At 35.5% G+C, this 12,046-nt stretch overlaps 2 pseudogenes; both read left to right on the top strand.

The window, feature by feature from the left end:
- Window positions 1–5,826: 5,826 nt before the first annotated feature.
- Window positions 5,827–7,269, top strand: LOC146887121 (uncharacterized; annotated as a pseudogene).
- A 272-nt stretch (window positions 7,270–7,541) lies between these two features.
- LOC146887120 (uncharacterized) lies at window positions 7,542–9,559 on the top strand (annotated as a pseudogene).
- Window positions 9,560–12,046: the final 2,487 nt, after the last annotated feature.

Here is a 12,046-nt window from a genome sequence, read left to right as displayed (position 1 = left end):
AAAAAAATGAACCAAAAGAATAATTCAACCAAAATTTTGATACTTTCAAGATATTAGTCGAAGATCTGCCGCCGGATAAATATATAATGAGTGTTAACTAATCGAATGTTTTTAACATAAAAGGTGTTTGGTATGTGATTATTGTTATGTTATTCTATTTTGTTTTTCAAGTCGTGTTTTACTGTTTTTTTAATCAACTCATCACATAAGTCTGTTTTAACTGTTTGGTGTTTTTAAGGTGGTTTTTACTATCATATTGGTGTAAAGAATTTAATGATTTTGTTGATAATTAGGTTGGGAAACTCAATTGATATTTTAGTGACGTCTCTTATCTTTATTGTTATTTTTTCTTAATTGTATATTAGGATTTCACATGTGAGATTGATTTTATATCGAATAAAAATGAGCCTAAATAACAGAGTATACAATAAAGAAGACTTTCACACTTAAATTTTATATTGAAAATAATGTAATGATTTTTTTTTATATATATTTATAATTCATTGGTGTCACTGTTTTCCTTACTAAAAACTGAACATCATTAGTAAACTACATTTGTTATCTTTTTGTTTGAGAAAATTAAAAGAAGAAAACTGAACAAAACAGAGTATTCAATTTCTTCACCAGAATATATGTTGGTTGTTTCTATTTACTAATTAGTTTTTTTTTTTTTTAATCAAAGTCTTCTAAAAGAAACATAGATTAGTTTTATAACATTGTGTCTATCGTCATTACATGAAATTTTGTGTATGTCACAATTTGAAGCTCAAACATAATCAATTTTTAACATTTTATTGTAGAACTTAATCAAAATAACTTAATATTTTCTCTAACAAATACTTATTCTTAGTTAGAAATGATTTTTTAAAAATAATACTTGGTGGCTTAACTAAAAGTACTTGTATTTTAAATAATACTTTGTTGGTTTAATTAGAAATGGACGACTTCTAAATAATATTCGATTTTAATAAAAAATATTCGATTTCAAAGAATACTCATATTTTATTTTAGAAGGATAGTTGTCTAGTGAAGTTTGATCAAAAATTGAACATAGTATTTGTTAACAAAATCTAAATCTTTCTTAACTCTCAATACTTATATTACATATTATTAAATTGTCATTTAACCTTAAAGGATGGATTGTTAAACTATATTTAAAAAAGTATTTTGAGAGTGAGTTAGTCCACTTAAATGTATTTCACTAACTTAATTGGAAGTTGATCTTGTGAAAACTCAGAAAAGTTTTAACATACAATTCGATCTTTATATATATATATATATATATATATATATATATATATATATATATATATATATATATATTTTACCTATTATTCATAATTGATATTATCATAGTTATCATATAGTTTGCCAAAGCAACAAAACTTGTTTAGTATGGTGTGAATATTAAACATATATGTTTAATATATGTATATACTTTGTACGTTTTCATTTTCTTTTATATTGAAGAGTTCACACGGATGAGCAAGTTAAGTTTGTTATGTTTTACCACAATGGAACCCTCCTACATGTAAGATTGATTTGCATTTTCTTAGCCCTTTGAATGAATGTAGATTTAAATATTCTCTTAAAAATGCATGTAACGTCCCATTTAATTAATAAACGTAATTAAAGAAATGCCACACACAAATAGTACTACAGTGCAGTCTTGGGGTCCTTAAGCCAACCCCTACAAACTAGGCACACTACGATGCCAAAAACAAAACAGTTGAAAAGTCTAACAAATACAGGTGGAGTAATAAAGCTTATCGCAATACATGGGACAAAGCCATAAAGAAAGCCCAAAGAAACTAAGATCCAGCCCATGCAGATTATGCAGCAGAACCATCACCTCCCTATTGCCCGCGGGTGTTCCTCGCATCTGCTCACATCAACAAGTTGATGATCATCGCAAGAGAGAGTATCACACAGCAGAACACACAACAATAAAAGAAGGGTAAGCTAGAGCACAAAAGACTTCATCCATACAATCAGATATATTTTTCACAATCTCATATACACATCTCAATCAAGCATGTTATGACTCCTCAGACAATACACTAAGACACGACTCGACTCATCCAGATACGTATAACCTGGTCGGATTCAGTGGATGCTTGCACTTGTGGTGGATACCTCTGCTCACCCCCGAGCTGCTCACCCCCGAGCTATGTCTTAAAAGTGTTACAATGACTTATTTTCCCTCACCACAAGGTTAGTCCTTAATGAATTTCAGGCCTCCTGCTACTCTCACCACATGAGTCAGTCCGCTCTAGGTGAGACTAACTGACTCCTTAGAGCGTTAGGATGCAACCTTACCTTGAATCCTTACCTAGTTATACAGATGGGGCACCACCATGGACACCCACTATTAGGGCCATGGAATTATGTCCCGACCACTGAAGCACGACCCTGGAATATCACCTAGAGATTTCAAGGAATTATGCACTGACTACTACTAAACATAAACAAGCAACCAATTGATAATTACCGCGCATACATACATATATGTATATCAACTCTCGCAACCAACCTTTTTCATATTCCAGATCAAACCAATACCAACACATCATGTTCCACCCATGAATTAAAATCCAAATTCATCTCATAACCATGCCACTTTCGCAACCAACCATTTCATGCTCATTTCATGCCAAGGATTCATTCAAGATTGTCATTCATAATTCATACACCCTCTCACACATTCATATTATACCCCACATGCCATTATACAATAACCCCATCAATTGCATGCCAAACATAAAAGAGCAGGAAAGTAAACACCCAACCAGCACGTACCCTCGCCCAAGCTCGTCGCTCAGGCCAAGGAGTCTCGCTCAGGCGAGAAGGACTCTCGCTCAAGCGAGTTCCCCTTCGCCTAGGCAAGAGCTCGATAACACTGGCAGAAACAAACGTGCCAGGTCGCTTAGGCGAGCTCACCTCGCCTGAGCGAGGCAGTCTCTTGCTAAAAAATCAGGACCACCCGTCTGGGCGACAACTCGCGTAGAGGGTCCGGGCGAGCCTCCGTTAGACTCGCTTAGGCGAGTCCGACTCGCCTGTGCGAGATTACTAGTTCTCGCCCTGATCTCACCTGTAGCAGGTGTGTTTTCCAATCCAACCAATCATACAAAGTATTCCACGTACCAAAATAATGATTAATCCATACAAACATCAAGCAGGCTCAAGAACAGTCCAAAAACAACTTAAACTCGAAATCCTAACTTTCCGTACCTGGAAAAAGGGGTTAACAGAAGCCTTGACGGCACGACAACGAGCACTGCAGCTCTAGGAACGAACTAACGAGCTGAAAACAGAAGGTAAATGGAACAAAGGGGCGGATTATTACGAAACCCTAACTGTAAAATACGAAGAAAGATCAGTGGAACCCATATAATCTAGAAAGGGCACTTACGTGAGCTAAGGGCGGGGCCAAGCTGAATGTGGGCTGAAGGTACTGTTGAACCCTAGTAGAGAAGACGGCTGCGGCTCAAAGCGGAAGCGAAAATCTGAAAGTGGGGAATGAGTCAATTAGGTCAGACCTAGGTGGCTTTATCCTTTGGGCCAGCCCTTAGGCCCAATAGCTTAAGGGTGTAACACCCCCGGATCCTCTTGGGCTTACCAAGCATCCCACCTGCCACCCTCAAACCGGTTGTGTTAGGTCCGCAGCCCAATACACCCCAACCCATCACCTCTAGCACCAACTAGCAGGTGGGTTGTTCCCAGGGAGGATCGAACCCCATACCTGAGCTTTAACACCTCTGACTCACCAGCAGATGCTACCAGTTGCACTGCAGCACAGTTGGTAGCATCTGCTGGTGAGTTAAAGCTCAGGTCTGGGTATTGAATCTTGAATTGTCCGATTGGACAGTTTAAGAAGATTAATCACTTTCTAGTATTTTATTAGTACATATATATATATATATATATATATATATATATATTTTAAAATACATATCTTAAAATTCATGAATATTTGTGAATTGGGTTTTGATTGATCTTCGGGTGCATATTTGATTGTGGTTTATAATCACTTTCATTTCGTGTATCCTGAAGGCCAATGCGAAATGCTGGCAAAATTTCGTGAATTTTAAGATATGTATTTTAAGAGTAATATGTACCAATAAAATAAAGAAAGTGAATCTTCTTAAATGGGATAGGGTCACATCTTGATTACTAAATTTGTTCACGCAATTTCAGTATGGATCGAGATTGGATTAATTTACCACGTATTAGCGCTGAGTATGAGAATGGAGTAGAGGAATTTATAAAATTTGCGCAACGTTATGAGGGGAGAAGTGATGATGAGGTGAAGTTCAGATGTCCTTGTGTCAACTGTTTGAATGGAAGAAAATTGAATGCAACTCAAGTTAGGGAACATCTTATTTGTGATGGTTTCCTTAGAAGTTATAAAATATGGACATGGCACGACGAATTAATACACATTCCAACTGTTTCTCGGACTGAATATCTTGTTAATTCCTCCATGAAAGAGCGACGGGAAGAGCAATTTGAAGAGCGCGTAGAAAAAGACAATATGGAGGACATGATACGGGATGTTGGCGTAGAAGCTTTTGCACAAGCGCATGTGTATGAGACGATGTCTGCTAATGCGGAAACTCCGTTGTATGTTGGTTCAACTAAGTTCACGCGATTATTACGATTTTAAGACTTATGAATTTGAAAGCGACCAATGGTTGGACAGATAAAAGCTTCACATAATTGCTCGTGCTCTTGAATGAAATGCTTCCCGAAGGAAATACTCTACCCACTCGAAACTATGACGCCAAGAAAATTCTTTGTCCGATGGGTATGGAGTATAAAAGGATATATGCATGTCCTAATGATTGCATATTATACAGAAAAGAATTTGAAGATTTGAAAAAATGTCCAAAGTGTGAGTCATCACGGTACAAGCAGAAAAGAAATAGTGAAGATAATGGTCAAATAGAGAAGGAAGGATCTGCTTTGAAAGTAGTCTGGTACCTTCCAATCGTGCCCAGACTTAAGCGTTTGTTTGCAAATCCTAAAGACGCTAAAAACCTTAGATGGCATGCAACTGAGAGAAGATGTGACGGACTCCTTCGTCATCCAGCTGATTCAATGCAATGGAAAAATATTGATCATGAATTTCCCAAGTTTAGTGAAGAATGTAGAAATATTTGTTTTGGCTTAGCTACCAATGGAATGAATCCATTTGGTAATTTAAATACAAACCGCAATTGTTGGCCTGTTATATTATTCATTTACAACTTATCTCCTGGACTCTGCATGAAGAGAAAATACATGATGTTGTCTATGATGATATTTGATCCAAAGCAGCCTGAAAATGACATAGATGTATATCTCAATCCTCTAGTTGAAGACTTGAAGTTATTGTGGATTGATGGTGTTGAAGTATTTGATGTTGTTGCTTTTGAAACTTTCATGATGCATGCAATGTTATTTTGCACCATTAATGACTTTCCAGCTTATGGTAATTTGCCAGGGTACAGTGTCAAGGGTCATAAAGCATGTCCTATATGTGAAGAAAACACTACATCTCATCAATTGAAAAACGGAAGGAAGACCGTGTATCTGCGCCATCGAAGGTTTTTACAAGTTAATCATCCTTATCAAAGGTTAAAGAAAGCATTCAATGGACATCAAGAGAATGACAAAGCACCAACTCCATTAACTGGCATTCAAATTCATGAAGTAAATAAAGTACATCATGTAGTTGGTAAAACGTCCAAGAAGTCATCTGTATCGAGCCCTTGGAAGAAAAAATCAATATTCTTTGACCTTCCATATTGGTCGAAGTTAGAAGTTAGGCATTGCATATATATCATGCATGTAGAGAAGAATGTGTGTGATAACTTGATTGGTACACTACTCAACATTCAGGGAAAGACAAAAGATGGAGTAAATGCTCGTTTGGATTTGGTTGAAATGAAGATCCGAGAAGACTTGGCACCAAGGGAGGTTGGTAGGCGCACTTATTTGCCCCCTGCATGTTACATTATGTCCAGACAAGAGAAGATAAGTTTTTGCTTATGTTTAAAGAGTGTCAAGGTACCTCAAGGATACTCTTCAAATATTCAGAGTTTAGTGTCCATGCAAGACTTGAAGCTTGTTGGCCTAAAGTCTCACGATTGCCACATCTTAATACAACAATTGTTACCTGTAGCTATTCGTGGAATTTTACCCAAAAATGTTAGACAAACTATAACGCGTTTGTGTGCATTTTTCTCTTCAATTTGTAGCAAAGTCATTGATCCTTTAAAGTTAGATGAACTTCAAGCCGAAATTGTTATCATCTTGTGTCAGCTAGAGATGTTTTTCCCTCCATCATTTTTTGACATCATGGTACATTTACTTGTTCATGTGGTGAGAGAAATCAAGTTTTGTGGACCAGTATACTTAAGATGGATGTATCCCATTGAACGTTACATGAAGATTTTGAAAGGGTATGTGAAAAATCAATATCGTCCAGAAGCTTCAATGATCGAAAGATATATTGCTGAAAAAAGTGTCGAGTTTTGTTCAGATTACATGGCAAAAGCAAAACCGATAGGAGTTCCTCACAGATCATGGTTGAACAGGTGTTCTATAAGTAACAGCATCCGAGGTGTGAGTGTGGTTACCAAAAATCGCGAAGAGTTGATGCAAGCACACCTATACATATTGAACAACACAAATAAGGTAATGCCTTACTTATCTGCACACAAAGTCATTGTGAAAGAGAACAATCCAAGACAATAAGAGAAATGGCATTTGATCGAGCATAATAGAACATTCATGCCTTGGTTTAAATCTGAGGTTTTGAAAGATTCGCAATGCTCTGAGACTTTGATGTGGTTAGCAAATGGGTTGAAATTTGATGTCATTTGTTGTACAGGTTATGAAATCAATAATTGCACATTCTATACAAAGTCTCTTGATGATAAAAGCACAGTACAAAATAGTGGAGTCAGTCTTGAAGCTGAGTCGCTACAATTTTCTACATCTAAAGATCAAAATCCCGTAGTAGGATCAATGACATACTATGGTGTAATACAAGAGATATGGGAGGTTGATTATACCATGTTTACTATTCCACTGTTCAAATGTAAGTGGATTGACAATAAGAGTGGTGTCAAAATAGATGAATCAGGAATGACTCTAGTGGATTTTCGAAAGGTGGGTTATCGAGACGAGCCATTTATCATGGCACAACAAGCATCTCAGGTTTTCTATGTTAAAGATCCTATGTCTGAACATTGGTTTGTCGCTCTTCATGGAAAAAAATAGATTGATCCTAATGAAGAGAATATGAGTGATCTTAATATTGCTGTCACCCACCCATTTAGAAGAACGATAAATGTTGATGAAATCCATCTAGTTGATGATGTACATGCAATTCGAAAAGATCACGATGAAGGAATATACATATGACCAATCAATAACTGTATGTATGAATTCCATATTCTTGTTAAAATTTAGGTGTTTTTTTAAATAATGTTTTATATATTATTTTATATGTTGCTTATTAATGTTTTTTTATGTTTTCATTTCACAGATAGATGGCTGAACATTATACTTCATTAGAGGATGAAGCACCTACTAAGAGACCCTCCAAAGGAGCCACTGGGTTGAGAGAGCTCTTAATTAGAAGAGCTAAAAGTCAGAAAACACATGTTGATATTAACGTCGACACTGGTGAGCCTAGTGGTCGTTATGGGGACGTCTTCAAAAGCTATTTAGGAATGTTGGCACGAGAGAGAATATCAATCCTTACGCCATCTTTTGATCATGTCATTGAAGCTGATCGGGAAATGATATGGCAAGATTTATTGGTAACTAATATTAATGTTATTAACGTTATACTTTGATTTTGTTGATAATATGATAAATATTGTTGATGACATTTTCTATATTGCAGCTAACAATTGATATTCCAAATGTGTCGACGCTTAAACAAAAATGTTTGTCATCGGTGGCTGAGAAATTTTGTAGTTTTAAGACCAAGTTGACGTCTAGGTATGTCTTTGGACATAAAAAGAATGAAAATCCATTGTTGAAATACACTTGAATTGATGAAGACACATGGCGTCAGTTTCTTGAGCTTAGGACATCTGAGGGATGTCAGGTATATTTATTTGAAATCATCAATAGCACAATTGATAATTATGCAAAATTTTAACTAATTCATAAAGTGGGTTTTATATGTTACAGGTAAAGAGGAAAAAGGCTCAAAGCATAAGTGCTCAAAATAAAAACCCGCACTTTTTATCTCGTGGTGGGTATAGAAAACTTGAAGAGAAGATAATTACAGAAAAGAAAAAATCTAGGCCTCCACCTTCTGAGGGTGAAGATACTGAGCCTCTTTCACCACCATCACGTCATCAGAAGTGGAAGTTAACCCGTTTACGCTCATCGGGCAACTACACTTCTGAATCTGCACGAGAAATCTCTGAGAAAATTGTAAGATACAATTCTTATCTAAATAGCTCGCTCATGTTTTATATTGTATTTTTTTTTATAAATTTTTTTGTTACATTGTAGGATTCATTGGTTGAGCAGACCTCCCAAGGAGGATTCATTCCAGAAGGTCGTCATGACATACTTGCTGCTGCAATTGGACGACCTGAGCACCCTGGATGTGTGCGTGGTGCTGGATCAAGAGTCGGCATACACCAATTTTTTGGTTCGTCCTCTCGTCAGTCTTCATGCAGTCATGGTGCTGATTATGAACAAAGACTAAAGCAAATGATCACGGCGCAGGTGAGAGAAGAACTAATGCGCCAATTTGAGCATTATGGCATTCGTTCGCTAGTGGATCATCCGCTAGAACTAGACCCATTTGTGCCTCCCACGGGTAAATTTGTTTTCTATAAGTTATGAATTAAATAAATGATATTTAATAAAGTAATTGAATAACATTAATAAATCGTTGACTCTAACAGGTAGAAGCGGAAAGGGGAGTTGTTCAGCTCCACCCAGGGATGACATGGATGACACTCATCCATGTCAGCTATATATTTGGGATGGTACAGAGAAGACACTAGTGGCTCGTGGAAAAGTATTTGAGGCAGCCACAGTTCTTCATGGCATGGAGTTATCAGAGGATAAGGTTAAGGTCACGGTAGAGGAGGTTCTCATGCCGTTTGCTTTAGTTCCTGTGCTAACAAATGAGGTGTATACTGTGGCACAGGCATTCCAGTGTTTCCTTGCCTGGCCTAGAGATTTGGTTGTTACTGACCCCCCGGTACAGACTCTTAAACCCATAAATATACTACATTTTTAAGTTTACATGTTTATTATATTCAAACTTAAATTATATTCCATTTTAACTGAAATTGCATCAATATAGGAAAAACCTCAATCAAAGAAGATACTTCTTTCTTTGGACGATCCTCTTGGTGCATTGCTCCAACTTGCAGAAATCATAGCTGATAAGCCGATGCAGGTTCCTTGGGATGCTAACATTTTTGGGAGAGATCTTGACATCCCACTTTACTTGCATTCCTAAGATGTCTTGGAGCTTGCACGGGAACAAGAGGAACTCAATATTACCATTATTCAGTTATGGATGATGTAAGTCTTTTAGTCATTATATATAGTTATTTGATATATTTATCTATTTACTTATATCAAATCAATTTTTGGTTTAGGTATCTGTCTGGTGTCACTGAAACTATGCGGCTGAATGATCTATATGGGTTTATAGACCCCCAACTCACCCATGAAGGCAACAAGTTTGATGACATCCAAGCATATGTGACCAAATGCTTTCAATGTGGAAAAGAAATTTATTTTGTCCCTTATGTTGTTGGGTAAGTCATTTTTGTTAACTTATGAATATAATCAGTCATTTTAATGCATAACAATGAATTTATTTTCTTATCAAGCGTCATTGGCAGTTACTTGTAGTTTCCCTAAGGGAGAACCTTACTGTGTGGTTTTGCTTTTTGCATCGCCCTCCCCCCAACCATCTTAGACAAGTGATAGATTGGTAAGAACCTCAATATCAATCTTATGAATATGACATGTTATATAAAACTATCCTAACTTATTCCCTATATCATAGTTCAATTGCTACACATAACATGTTGTTAGGGAGATCAACGGCTAAGGCAAAAGGTCTTGTATGGTGTTCTCTCCAGGTTTGATATTTTTATACATATCTTTATAATTGTTTGCTTGACTTTCTTCCTTAATTAATTGTAACGTTGTTGATATAATGTAGTGTAATAGACAAACCGGCTCATATGAGTGCAGTTACTATATAATGCAATGGATGATAACCACTGTGCGTGCTCGTATTACAACAAATTGGGAAACGGTAATATATATTTGAATTAAAACGAATACTTTGCAATATTTCCTTTTTATATACTAACTTAACTTAATCTATTATTTTGTAGACATTCAAGAGTCCTGCAGCAATTCCCGCAAAGTCCATCAAGTTTGGTAGGATAGCATGTGCCAAATATATAATTGAAATGTACAATACTATTGATTAGAACATGTATCTTGATTGTAAATGATTTGTAATTGTCTTTTAAATGAATTTGAATTGTGGATGTGTTATAAAATATTCTGTTCTGGTCTATTCTGGTTTGTGCTGGGTGCTGAACAAAATTTGCAGGTTTAAATGTGGGAATAACACCAAAACAGAAACTGCATTAAAAAAAACACCATATTAGGCCTCGATTCTGTGAACCGAGGCAAAAAGGTGACATATGGCCTCGGATACTACCCAAACCGAAGCCAAAACGTGACATATGGCCTCGGGTAAACCAAAACCGAGGCCAAAAGGTGAGCATATGGCCTCGGATCATACTAAAACCGAGGCCAAAATGTGAGCGAATTTTTTAAAAAATTCAAAACGTGAGTACATATGGTTTCGGTTAGGCTTGACAACCGAGGCAGAAGACGTGCTCTATGGCCTCGGGTACGCGGGAACCGAGGCAGAAGAGGGGCTCTATGGCTTCGGTTCACAACCGAGGCCAAAGGCTATCCTCCTTTGGCCTCGCCCCAATATGCTTCAGTCCGGGAACCGGTGCAGAATATGAGAAATAACCGCTGCCAAAAGGCCTTCCTGCACTAGTGCATACGTTTCATGTGTCATATTATCTCTTATCAAGGAAACCTTAATGAAATGAAACAAATGTAAAGTTTTATGTTATAAAGACTAAAATGACAAAAAAGAAAAAAAACTAGAGGGCATAACATTTTCATGTTCCTCTGCGTAGAAAGTACTCATATTTATTTGAATCAATTTTGAACTTCCATCTCACTTTTTACGAAATTTGTGTCTTAATATTTAGGTAAAAGCTTTATTAGAATTTTTAATATTTTATGAGATTTTTTTGTAAATTTATTATAAAATTTTGTAAGAAAAGAATTTTTTTTGCCAGTTTTCCTACGAATCTTAATTGACAGGTAATTTCTTTGTGAATAATTATTTCTTACAACATTATAAATCCGCAAGTATTTGTTACAAAAATTTCTGCAAAAAATGTTTTGTACAAAATATTTTAAAAAAATATTGGTAACAAATTCTTACAAACCATTATTCATAACAAAATTTTTAAGTATTTCCTAAAAGAAATGTGTAAAAGAAAATTGAAAAAAAATATGTATTTTTATAATTTTTGCTTATTACGGTAAAAAAATGTATTTGATTTATTTTGAATGTTTCAAATAAATTTTAGGTCCTCAGGTATCATCACTTTTGTTTTGAGTGATCAACAATTTGCTTCTTCAAAATAAATATTTAATATATTATATAATTTTTATTTTTATTTTTTTTATTATTGTGTTGACACTTTTAACTAATACTTAAATTACTTTTAAGTTTTTCTTTTAGTCCTTCAATTTATTTTTTTATCATAACAACTTATTCTAACATTATCAAGACCTTTATTTTTATCAACAATACCCTCTCTTATTATGTTTACTCTTTTAACTAATTGCCTTTATTGTTTTAAGTTTTTTTTTAGTTCTTCAATTTATTTTTCACCAGAAAATAAAGGGTCGAACTCAGAGTATAATCCTTCAACATCAGACAAATAAAAAATAA

This window comes from Vigna unguiculata, chromosome 4 (genome assembly GCF_037176805.1).
Source record: "Vigna unguiculata cultivar grain cowpea cultivar isolate G323 ecotype 2 chromosome 4, ASM3717680v1, whole genome shotgun sequence".
In the NCBI taxonomy this organism is placed as follows: Eukaryota; Viridiplantae; Streptophyta; class Magnoliopsida; order Fabales; family Fabaceae; genus Vigna; species Vigna unguiculata.
The sequence above is the reverse complement of the archived record's forward strand: the minus strand, read 5'-3'. Positions and strand labels throughout refer to the sequence as shown.